Consider the following 12,092-nt stretch of genomic DNA (forward strand, 5'->3'; position numbering starts at 1 on the left):
GGTCTGTAGTAACCTGTAATGAAAAAGAATACTATATATATGTATAACTGAATCACTATGCTGTACACCAGAAGCTAATAAACATTGTAAATCAAAAATAAATAAATACATAAATCTATTAGGGGGCTTTAAAAAAAAAGTTACCGTTTACCATTTGCAGCAACATGGATGGACCCGGAGGTCATCATAGTAAGTCAAGTAAGCCAGTAAGAGAAAGAAAAATACCATATGATATCTCTCATATGTGGAATCTTAAAAAAAAAAATAAAATAAAAGGAAAAAATGAAGTTATTTACAAAACAGAGACAGACTCACAGACATAGAAAACAAACTTATGGTTACCCGGAGGGAAAGAGGGTGGGGAGGGATAAATTGGGAGTTTGGGATTTGCAGATACTACTATATATATAGATAAACAACAAAGCCCTACTGTATAGCACAGGAAATTATATTCAGTACCTTGTAATTGGCTTATAATGAAAAAAATACAAAAAGGAATATATATATATATATATATATATATATATATATATATATATATAAACACAACATTGTAAATCGACTATACTTCAATTGAAGAGAATTAAAAAATAAAAATAATAAAGTTACCATCTAACGGGAGGACACAAACAATAAACAAATAAACATGAATATTCCAAACAGCAATAAATGTCACGATAAAAATAAATCATGGTCATCACACGCATGAGGATAACTTTATAAGCATGTTCCTTCTGTGCAAATATACCTTAATTTGGGCATATATATTGGGGAAGATGGGGGAGAAGGACTAATGTTTTAGCAATAAAAGAGTCTGCAATCTGCTCAGTTATCTGTTGTGGGCTCTCAGGTGAAACACAGATGCTCGAAATTCGGAAAGAACTTAGAAATGTATTTACAAGCACGAGACGTAAAAAGCAAAAGACATTCTGCAACAATCTAAATTCAGCCTAACAGATTATCAGAACTTTTTCAAGTAAGGCTTTACAGCTCTCCATCTCTTCGGTTCTTTTTACGCTTCTAGACAAAGAAACTAAAACAATAAAACATTTTTATATGCTTTTATAACCTGATGCTGTGTGAGAAGTACCCGGAGGGAGTTCCCATTCTCTTTCGCCTTAAAATTCACGGCTACTACCCATCTCGGGTTTACTTCTCTTGCTCCTTGATGTTCCGTTTCCTTCTCCGTGACTAGTAGTATCTCTACCCCTCAGAGAAGGACAAAGGTCAATGCTAAAAGACTTGAATTGGTGAGGGAGGAAAGTCATAAAATGTCCCTAACCAACCTTGGCAGCTGTTCCTCCAAAGTGACAGAAGAAAGTGAGAGGAAAACCAATAATATGGAAGCTGATACAGATCTGACCCTGACTTTCTATCCACCTCAGGAAGAACCATGCAGTCAAGTATCAGAACACTCAGACTCCGAAATCACATTTTCACTGTAAGTCTAAAATAGAGGAGTAATATTCTAAAGCATAGAACTAAGAAAGCCTTACTGTGAGATTCCTGTTGGATTTGTGACAATAATGTTGTGATGACAAATTTTCACGTCAAAAAAAGCTAATAAATGACCAGCCTCCTCCAAAGTTCAGTTGCAAGCCCACCTTTTTTCTTAGCGCCATGTACTCTATGCAGTCAAGTCAAAACTAAAACTCCTATGACCTCACTAATCCTCTGCAAATCTCCTTCCTGGTAAAACACCAGCAACAAATCACAGGCCTACCTAAAATAGAAACTTCTGTTGAACTCTCAAACCAAAGTCACTGAAAATGATCTTTTGGTCAAAATTAGAGTATACTGAAACAGCCCCTATTCCAATTCCCAGCATTAAATCTTCCCTTGTACAACCATAATGTGACACACTGCCACTGGGGAACAGGTTTCCCACAGACAATCCAAGTTAGAGACATGAATTAAAAATATATATATAAGAATCAGATTTAGATCATTATAATAAAAACTGTTCTCATAACTTGATTGGAAATGGGGTGATAACAAAGGAGCACATAAAGAAATTAAACAAAACTCTAATGTTCCACTTAATATCTTCACAAAGTAAAATCTATACTTCAGAATGTATGTCAGTATTTTCATTTTAAAGTTTAGATTTACTTTAAGAGTCAGCAAGATACGTTCTCCGCAAGCTCTTTTGCAAATGTCTTCCATTTTCCTAATATCCCCAACACAGCCAGAAAATATGAAATTTTCTTTCTACTAAATATGTGTCCTTTGGCAAACATCTCTGTATTTCCCATTTTCCAACCGTACCTACTAAAACGACGATGTCCTTTTATTTACATCTGGGCTAAGTATACCACTCTTAAAATAACATGGAAGCATTGCTCTTAGAAGACACTTTATTGAGAAAATGTGGCTGTAGAAATGTGAAATAAAATACATTCCTAATCAATAACAAAGTAAGAAGTGACAGTAATTTTGAAGGACCGTTCATCAGTCACTTCATAATGTTAATATGCTTAAAAACCAGATGTTCAGTAATCGATGGACATTAAGTAGATTAAAAAATCATCATGTTGCTGCATCTACTTTCCTTTCATTTAAAAGGCGTGAAATCCTGCAATGTGAAGACAGGCTTTTAAATCCACCTCTGAGGTCTTCAAACAGAATCATCTGCCTATGAATGTCATTTCCAAGTTGCTGTGGGTTTTTTCACTCTAATTTTGTTTTGAATTATATTTCTCCAAAATTGAACCTAATTTTTCCTGAAAAGACTCATAGTTCAATGAGACAATTAGAAAAATATCTTCTAGGATCCTGTAGTTTGGAGCTAAGACTTAGAGACAATAAACAATCTGGCCACGTGGATATCTGCAGAAAGAGGATTCCAGGCAGTGAGAAGAGCTAGTCTGAGGTCCGCTGGTGTGAGCCCATCTAGGTACATACTAGAGCTGTGTGGCAAAGACTGACCAGTTCAGACTGACTTCCGGCAGGATCATTCTGCCTGCCCAGTAGAGGAGCAGAAGTGCTCATGAAAATCATCGTCCTTTCCATGAATACCTGCCCTATATTGTCTACTGAGACCACAACAAAAACCTAAATAATCTTAGGTGATGGGCATATATCTGGAGAAAATTCCAATTCAAAAAAATATATACACCCCAATGTTCATAGCAGCACTGTTTACAATAGCCAAGGCATGGAAGCACTTAAATGTCCATCAACAGATGACTGGATTAAGAAGTTGTGTTTTAGATAGACAGACAGATAGATAGATAGATAGATAGATAGATAGATAGATAGATAGATAGACAGACAGACAGATAGACAGGTAGATAGATAGATAGATAGATATAGATATATACACTAGAATACTACTCAGACATAAAAAAGAATAAAATAATGCCACTTGCAGCCACATGGATGGACCTAGAAATTATCACTTTAAGTTAAGTAAGTCAGACAGAAAAAGACCAATAGCATATGATATCACTTATATGTGAAATCTAAAAAAAATGATACAAATGAGCTTATTTACAAATCAGAAATGGACTCACAAACATAGAAAACAAACTATAGTTACCAAAGGGGAGGTGGGGAGAGGGATAAACTAGGAGTTTGGGATATTAACAGATAGACGCTACTATATGTAAAATAGATAAACAACAAGGACCTACTGCATAGCACAGGGAACTATATTCAGTATCTTGTAATAACCTACAAAGTATACATCTATCAAAATTCATTAAATTGTACATCTGAAATATGTATAGTTTACTATACAAGAATCATATCACAATAAAGGTCTTTAAAATTTTTTTAAATAATACATATGTGTGTGTATATATACATGTGTATATATTATATATATATAAAACTGAATCACTTTGCTGTACACCTGAAACTAACACGTTGTAAATCAACTATACTTTTACACCAAAAAACCTTGACAAAAACAGAAAAAGAATAATGTTAGGTGACCATGATGAAACAACCTTTATTGTATTTTAAAATATATTACTATAAGCAAAAATAATTTATATTCATCAGTATAGCTCTAGTTAAATGTCAGTTACAACTTATTATGATCTAAAAGTTACCTAGCTAACACTGCTTTTACCAATGGTAGGGCCAATGTTTACCGGAGAGAAAAGTCAATATGTTGATATTGTGTTAACTCAACAAATGTTTATTGAAAACACCACTATGCGCCGTGCAGAGAACTAGGTGTGGGAGATACAAAAGTGAGCAAAAAGGACATCATCACTCCTTCCACAAAATGCCTCTTGGGAGTAGGTACGATGAAGCATCTTGGAGAGAGAAGAGGTTTTGCTCCCTTCTTTGTGAGAGAGGTTAAAGCTGGAAAACAAACGGTCAGAGGCGTTTCAGCTACTTACCAATATCATGCTGTTACTCACAACGTCATCCCTTCTTCAGCTGTGGATAGAAGAGAAAGATCTGAGGCAGCTAGCTTGAGTTATATTTCTTTAAATCCCGTTATTTATTTTCACACTCAGTTTTATTCCCTTCCCCGAAATTCTCATACCCACCATCATCAGCTATCTTATTGACCAGAGCTCACACCAAATCACTTTTGACTTTCTCAAAATCCAACCCACCCACAAATGATAAAAGAAAAAAATGCCACTACTGAGAATATGTTAAAAAAAAACTCACTAACAGCTCTGAAGGCAATTTCTCTAAGAAATCTCTAAAATAGTCTAAGTGAGGCAGCAACATAAGAATGTTTTAGTATATATAATATATATTTGAACACAAAATCATGTAATATTTACTAAAAAAAACACCTCATCTTGTCAGCAAAATCTTTTATGTGGTTTATTGGCCAAATTATTTCTAATGAGACACCTGGCAGGTAAGGACACTAACAAATACTACTGTTTATAAATTTTCAGTGTAAAGGTTTATTTATGTCAGTTCTTCCCTGCGTGTACACAGAAGCATGCACACATGCACACATACACACAATAACACATGAAAGATAGGGAGTCACGAGCAGCCTCTGCAGAAACGGTAGAGCCCAGCAGGTGCCAACAGCTTCCATGATGGCTGATGATGGTTATTTCATATGACCAATCTAGACTTTTGTGCCAGCAGACGGGCAGGATCACATTGGCTTACTGAGCTCTCAAAAATGGGCTACAGTTGTTACGACACAACACAGGCAACTCTGCTAGATGCTGGTCTTTCTCTTGACAAACATGGCCAAAAGCTGAACCTTCTGTTAGTCCATGAATCCTGGCTCTACAATAAGCCTGACATGAGTCCAGCCCTGTCCCTGGCCTGTGGATGAGTCTTAGAATGCTCCAAATGTGGGTGTGGCTGACCATCTAAACCTAAGAGGCTCCACCATTAATAGATGGAAGGGTCAATTATCTGGGCTGCAAATCTACGGATAAAGATTCTCTCATATGTCAGAACAGGGGGAGTGGCCCTAAGATTGTAAGAAAACAGACTTAATGATTTAAAAGGAAAAGTCTTTTCCAATAGTCCAGATTCCAGCTGGAGGTGTCATTAAAGACGTTCTTGAGAGTCAGTGCAACAAAGCCATGGGTCCCCAGGGGGCACCGTGCTCAGGCAGAGACTAGGATGTCTGACAAGGATGTAGGTAAAAAGTGGAGCCAGGAGGATTGTCTGAGCCCTCAGAGTTACATGAGAATCAGAAACTGCTGAAAAATTTCAAACATGGCAGTGCTTAATATGTAAGAGAGTTCTTTTTTAATACTTCTCTGTGTCTCGGGTGTGCTAACAGAAGAAACACAGAGAACTTCCACCCAAAAAGGAGAACAGTTTTCTAGGGAAAGAAGGACAGTCCTGGGGCTGAGGTGGGTCATCAGAGCAGGACACAAAGTGACAGAAATGAAGAGGAAAGTCCAATTCTGTGAGAAAGCGCTGGGGACTGTTGGAATCACAAACACTGCCCCTCTGCAGTTTCTGTTCCAAGATCTCCCTCACTCAAGTCTTGGAGGGCTTTCTGTTCTGCTTCTATCAAGGAAAGTAGTTCCCTTGAAATAACTCCATGTTACTGTTGTTTTATTACTGCTGTTTTCCCTGTTACAAGCATCATACTGTGCAACAACTTCTTTGCCATCTTCAGTAACTGCATTCCCAAGGTCACTGCTGAGGCATGTGTCCGGACCGATTTCTAGGCTCTTGTAATCAAAACCCTCTGATTGGATAATTTAGACTAATGCCTAATAATCCATCCATTAAAACCAACACTGTTGATTATACAATCCAAAGTAACAGAATTTTCCCAGACTCAAACATTTTAACATAAAATAATGCAACTTCCAAAATCAACTGTAATCCAAATTATTCATTGGTACTGTATCTTATGTTGGAAATGTTTCTCAAATGATCATAAAACCAGCCCCTAGATAAGAGACTGCACACTGAAATAGCTTTAGAGGTCAGGAAGAAAGCCTGAGTGTGTCAAGTACCACATGTAGGGTGATAATGAGACGTGGAAATTGTTGTAAACTGGTAGGCACATTCAAGCTCAAAAAGATTTTAAAGGGCTGTGCTGTCCAAGTAAAATATGTCCGCAGGCCAAATCCTTTAAGTGCGCTGTTGTATTGCAGTTGACCGCATAGCAGGTTGGTTAGCGTTAATCTTTAAACCGTTTATGATAATATGGAAGAGTTAGCTGCCGTACCTTGCACTGAAGCACTCGACTAAAAACCACCAAAGGACATTAATTTCATTTGCCAGCAGGTTGATTTATAACTGTCTTAGCCTTATCATCATTCTCTCTTCTAAGACATTAGTTCCTTGTTTCTCCTTCTACTGTTCTCTGAGCGGAAGGCCTTTCTCTCCTCCACTCCAGTTTCATCTTTACATCTCTAAATCACTACCTGATTTTTTAAAACATCTTTGACCTTGTTTTCGAGACCTAATTCATGAGTCACTTTTCCCCAGGTTCATTATCTATCTCTTTTCAAGCAAAGTTAAAGAATCTTTCCTTGGATTCTTGTAGCACTTCGTTCATATGCCAGTATTTAAATATTTCAAAGTATATTACAGTTTTTTTGTGAAGCCTTTGTAGGGAAGGACTATGTCTTTTTCACCTACATATATCCAAGGCCTAGCGCCATGCTTGGCATGTTTATTAAAAATGACCGTGCATGATGAAATAGGCAAATGAGGGGATTAGTTTGTTTATCAGTTAATGTTACAGTAAAATTGTTTAAGAACGCAAAATATTTTAATCCAAACCCTTTCAGTTTCTGGATGAGCAGTAGGTCGAGAACTGCCCTAACTTTTCACCATCTCAGCCACCTTTATTTCAAAAAGGAGAAACAGACCATTTATTAACATTAGCGTTTTATGTCATCTTACTGGAATTTCCTGTGTAAGCTATTTCAGGTTATCTTACTTGGCAAAATGGAACTTTCATTAATAGATTGAAATGCGACCTACGTGACATAAAGTGACAGAAAACCATGGTCCCTCACTCATCTGGAATGCGTTAATGTGTCAGTATTTTTCCAGAGTCCTGCCCTGAGTTATGGTTTAAGAGAAATTAGAGCAGATAAGCTCAGGATTTAATCTTTCCTCTCCCCATTGACCTGCCTCTGGCCTTCCAGACGGCCTTCATTACTCTGCTTTTCCAACTGTATAAAATTATATTTTTTTCAATGCAAACATTTAATTAATGTTGAAATGAGTGAACGCAAAATATTGGTAACAAAATTCAGTGTAGGAAAATCACCTTTTAAAGATCTCCCTAAAAATGGAAGTTTCACACAAATTTGTTTCAAACTTTTATTTCAAATATTTCCCTTTTGTTTAATTCTTCCATTCATGTATCAATACATTTATGCGTTAAGTGCTTACCATCTGCCAGATAATGAGCTAGACATAAGCCAGGGTAAAGTCCTCATGCCCCCATTTGGTCAAAAGGGGTTGTGAAAGGATTTCAATCTGAAATGGAGCCAGAGGACAGGAAATGGACACTCTCAACACAGGCACCCTCAGAAGAACGAAATTTGAGAACTGGGAGACAGATTTCCCATAAATGCCTGATTTACAGAAGACTGAGACTTGTCTCCTGACCAAGGAACATCCCCCAAGAATCCCTCCCCATCCTCAAGTCGCCGCCCTTAGAGCTCGGCTGAGCTCAGCCCCTGTGTATCCTTGCCCGTAAACACAGCCCACCCCAAGGCCTCAACAGACTTGCCAATGACTTGTACAGCCTGCGTTTCCCCAATTGCAATCCCTCTGCTGTTCCTGAAGAAGCTCAACTGCTGGTAACTCAAGCTTGCCTCAGTTTCCCTCTTTATTTAGGTCAACAGGTTATGTAAGTAAGTAAATTGATTATCACAATTTAATGTAAAGGGTACAACAATCAGGAAACATGCCAAGCAAAGGTTAGGAACACGGGAGGGAAAATGCTTCCAGCTCAAAAGGCTGAGACATGCAGAAAAACAAGTATTAAGCATAAATCTCCTGGGAAAGGGGTAATATGAGGCCAGAGAGAAAGCAAAACATATTTGTAAATATTTATTTGAGCGTTTCCCAAATTTTGTTCTTTGTTATGTGTACAGTACAAAACATTCATTTTGAAACTCATTTTGAAGTCAAGTTTTAGTATTGATGAAGCAGTTTATTTTGACTAAGCCACTGAAAGGTAACAATTATAACTCTCAACAAAATAAATTTTTAAAAAATAGAAGCACACAAATATACACACAAAACCACTGAAGGCACCAGAGAGCTAATGTAAGCAGATCAAAACTGCAGAAGATGAAATACTTATAAGCAACAAAACTACATTTATGACATGAGGTCCACATTTCCACAGCTTTGCTCCCGGGAGTACTTTTCAGTCCACATCTGACACAGGGTGGAGAGAACTCAAGCAGAAAGACATAGCATTACTGGAGTGAGAAGTCCATGGGTACAGTTCAGGGCTCCCAGAGTGGCGAGAATTTGGGGGGGGAGGGGAATCCAAAAATAAAGTCTCCCAGATCTACATGTAAATTCTCTTAAAATTCTTGGCTAACCCCTGAATTGTGTGTAATCAAGAACAATTCCAAAGAGCTCAGAAGAAAGAAACAGCTGAAAGTCTAAAAGAGCTGAGCAAAGAATGTATTTCCTGCACACAACTGGAGACAAAGTCTGGAGTTCGAGTTCTACAAAATTACAGAGCTTAGGAGATGTTAAGTGTTGCTGGGGATATGTTAGAACAAACACAAGGCCAAACATACCGAAGATCAAGGTGACAAGCCAGCAACTGAACTGTCTACAAGACCAAATCATGAACACTCATAAGAGGAAGAAAACAGAGTCGAGTCTCTGTAATGCATTATGTAGAGTGCTGTGTATATAATCAAAAATTACTATACATTCATAAAAGTGGGTAAAGGTGACCCATAATCAAGGGGAAAAAAAGCCATTGATAGAAACAGTCCCTGAGATACTGGAATTAGCAAACTAAGATTTTAAAGAAGCTATGATAAATATGTTTATGGACTTAAAGTAAAAAAATAAGTCATAATAATCTCAACAGAGAACTAAAAGCTATGAAAAAAAAGCCAAATAAAAATTCAAGGACTGAAAATTATAATGTCTGAAATTAAAATGTCACTGGATGAATGTAAGAGCAGATTGGAGAATACAGAGTTAATGAACTAGAAGACATGTCAACAGAAATCCACCCTGAGGAAAAGAGAAAGAAAAAAACGAATTGGAAAAAGTGAACAGAGCTTCAAAGACATGAAGGGCGATATCAAGTAGTCTAGTCACATGGAACTGGAGTCCCAGAGGGCAGGGAGAGCGAAAATGGGATTAAAAAAGAAAAACTTGAAGAAATAATAGCTGACATTTCCCACATTTGGTGAAAAAATTAACTCACAAGTCCACAAGCTCAGAAAATTACCGATACATGCAACAATACGGGTGAACCTCAACAACGTTAGGAGAAAAAAAGACAGACCTACAAGGGTCCACACTGCATGAGTTTATTTATATGAAGTTCTAGAACAGGCAGAACTAATCTATGGTGACAAAAAGAACAATGCCTGTAGGGAGTTGGGGGAATAAAAGTAAATATGAGGGAGATTTCAGGGTTATGTCCTATAGTTTGATTGTAATGATGGTTACATAGGAATATACATTTATCAGACCTGATAAAATTTCACATATGCTTAAGATCTTTGCATTCACTCTATGAAAATTTCACCTCAATAAAAAAAGAACTCATTTTTCTCAAATTCGGTTGTATGCTAAAAGTGTGAATATAGCCCATTCTGAGTGTTAAAACCGGCATCTTAGATAACAGGAAGGAAATGTTGCTTGTGCTGTAAGTTATCTCTTGATGAAATGTTTATTTACATTGGATCTTGTATCTTTCATCAGAATATACAACAGTTTCCTTCTACCAAGCAAGTTCCAAAAATAATCAAGAGTATTATTCCAAACATCTAGGAAATAATTCACAATACTTTGAGAATTCCTTAGTAATATAAAAAAAATGAACTATGGGATGGCAGCTGCTGCCCAGCAGAATATGGGAACTTCTCAAGTTGAAACTGAGCTGCTTGCCTTTGAAAGGACTGCACTCAGGATGCTTTAGAATCACTGTATCTCCCTCTTCCAACTGAGCTTGCCCTGTAAGTAACCTCTGATGAATTGAGTGTCTCTCAGTAATGCTGACCAACTGGAAACTGAATAAAATGCCTTCTCAAAATAGAGACCTAAAGCCATATTCTAAAAATGACATACAGCTGGCAGAGCACATGCAGGATTCTTAATAACCACTTTTTCTAAATGGTCAGACTTGAATCATGCTGGAGTGGAGGCAGAACAGTCAAGCTTAAGAAGTTCATGGCGCCTCAAAGCAGTGGCTACACTTAACAGCTTCTCAGGACAATCCCTGGAATTCTTCATGTCTTTTGCTTGTCTCTTCACTTCAATAACATTTCAGTCTGAAGTTGTAGACTTACAGCATCTGTGTGTTATTAGAACCTACTAAGGTCCAAATGGGACATTGGCCACCTCACCAAATTGATAGATAAAGACTGAGAGTCAGTCGCACACCCAGGAGGACCCTAGTTCGGTATCCTAGGACCTTACCTCCTCCATCTAATTACTACAGATTTACCGCAATTTCAGGCTCAGTGGTTTCTCTCGGAACCCTATATTTGCAAAGGCAAGAGTACTGAGACATAAGGAAAGAGGGCACATCTATGTACAATGTCATAGAGGTACCCCTGCCCACTGTCAGCATCCGAAGCAGAGCTTCACTTAATGGATTAGATCCCTATCCTGCCTCCAAAGTTTCAGCTTGGGATCTCAGGCCAATTACATATTGAACATAGGCAGATACAGAAGGGAGAAAAATACACAAATCAGAGCCACAAACATGCATTTTGGGGAGATCTTTCATATTCTTCTCATTTCTAAATGAAGACATGAAATGTTTATCTCAAAGGGCAAGGTGACATGAGAAATCCTTATACTTCTGAGTCTTTCTATTCTCTCGTAACGTCTATTATAGCATTTCCCATTCTATACTTCCATATATCAGCACAAATTCATGCGAGAGAATGTCAAGTGAGATCATCTTATTCTGGAATTGAGGTTAATGCCCAAAGAAGAGAAAAAAAAGCACTATGTTTCTCACATTCTAAATAGACTCCAGTCCCAGAAGATGGGCTACTCACATCCCCACAGGGACTACTGAGAAACATCAAGTCAGAACTGCCCCAACCAAAAGGCACTCTGGCGTCCAACAAGGTAAAAGGAAGCCTGGTGAGAAAAAAGTCATCTGCCTCGTAGGGCGTGCAGTGCCTGCTGAGAAAGGCAATTTTCCTCCCTTCCCTATTGGAGAAGGAAAGGAAGTGCATTCACTCACCCTAAGCTAAGTAAAGAGAGTTTCAAGATAACCTACTTGGGGAAACTGTTAAGAAAAGAAAACTAGCATCTCCCTCCTCTGCTAGAAACCTGCTGAGCTGCAGCACCACCTCCCAGTCCCTTTGGTGTTTCATACTTAAATGTTCTTTCTTTTATGTAAAGAAAACATAATAAAATACACATAATATAGCACTTTCCATTCTAACTATTTTTAAGTACACTTCTGCAGCTGGTTCTGCAACCATTACTGTCTG

The 12,092-nt window shown here is 37.7% G+C and overlaps 1 long non-coding RNA gene across 8 annotated transcripts in view; it reads right to left on the reverse strand.

Moving 5' to 3' along the window:
• The window catches only part of LOC141574748 (uncharacterized), a 945,654-nt gene that overhangs the window by 893,918 nt on the left and 39,644 nt on the right, over positions 1–12,092 (reverse strand). For all 8 annotated transcript variants that reach the window (XR_012501786.1, XR_012501790.1, XR_012501785.1 and 5 more), the window contains one exon: positions 4,356–4,395. This is a non-coding gene — a long non-coding RNA (uncharacterized LOC141574748). The remainder of the gene's footprint in view (positions 1–4,355; positions 4,396–12,092) is intronic.

The sequence above is a fragment of the Camelus bactrianus genome, chromosome 23, assembly GCF_048773025.1.
Source record: "Camelus bactrianus isolate YW-2024 breed Bactrian camel chromosome 23, ASM4877302v1, whole genome shotgun sequence".
NCBI classification, from domain to species: domain Eukaryota; kingdom Metazoa; phylum Chordata; class Mammalia; order Artiodactyla; family Camelidae; genus Camelus; species Camelus bactrianus.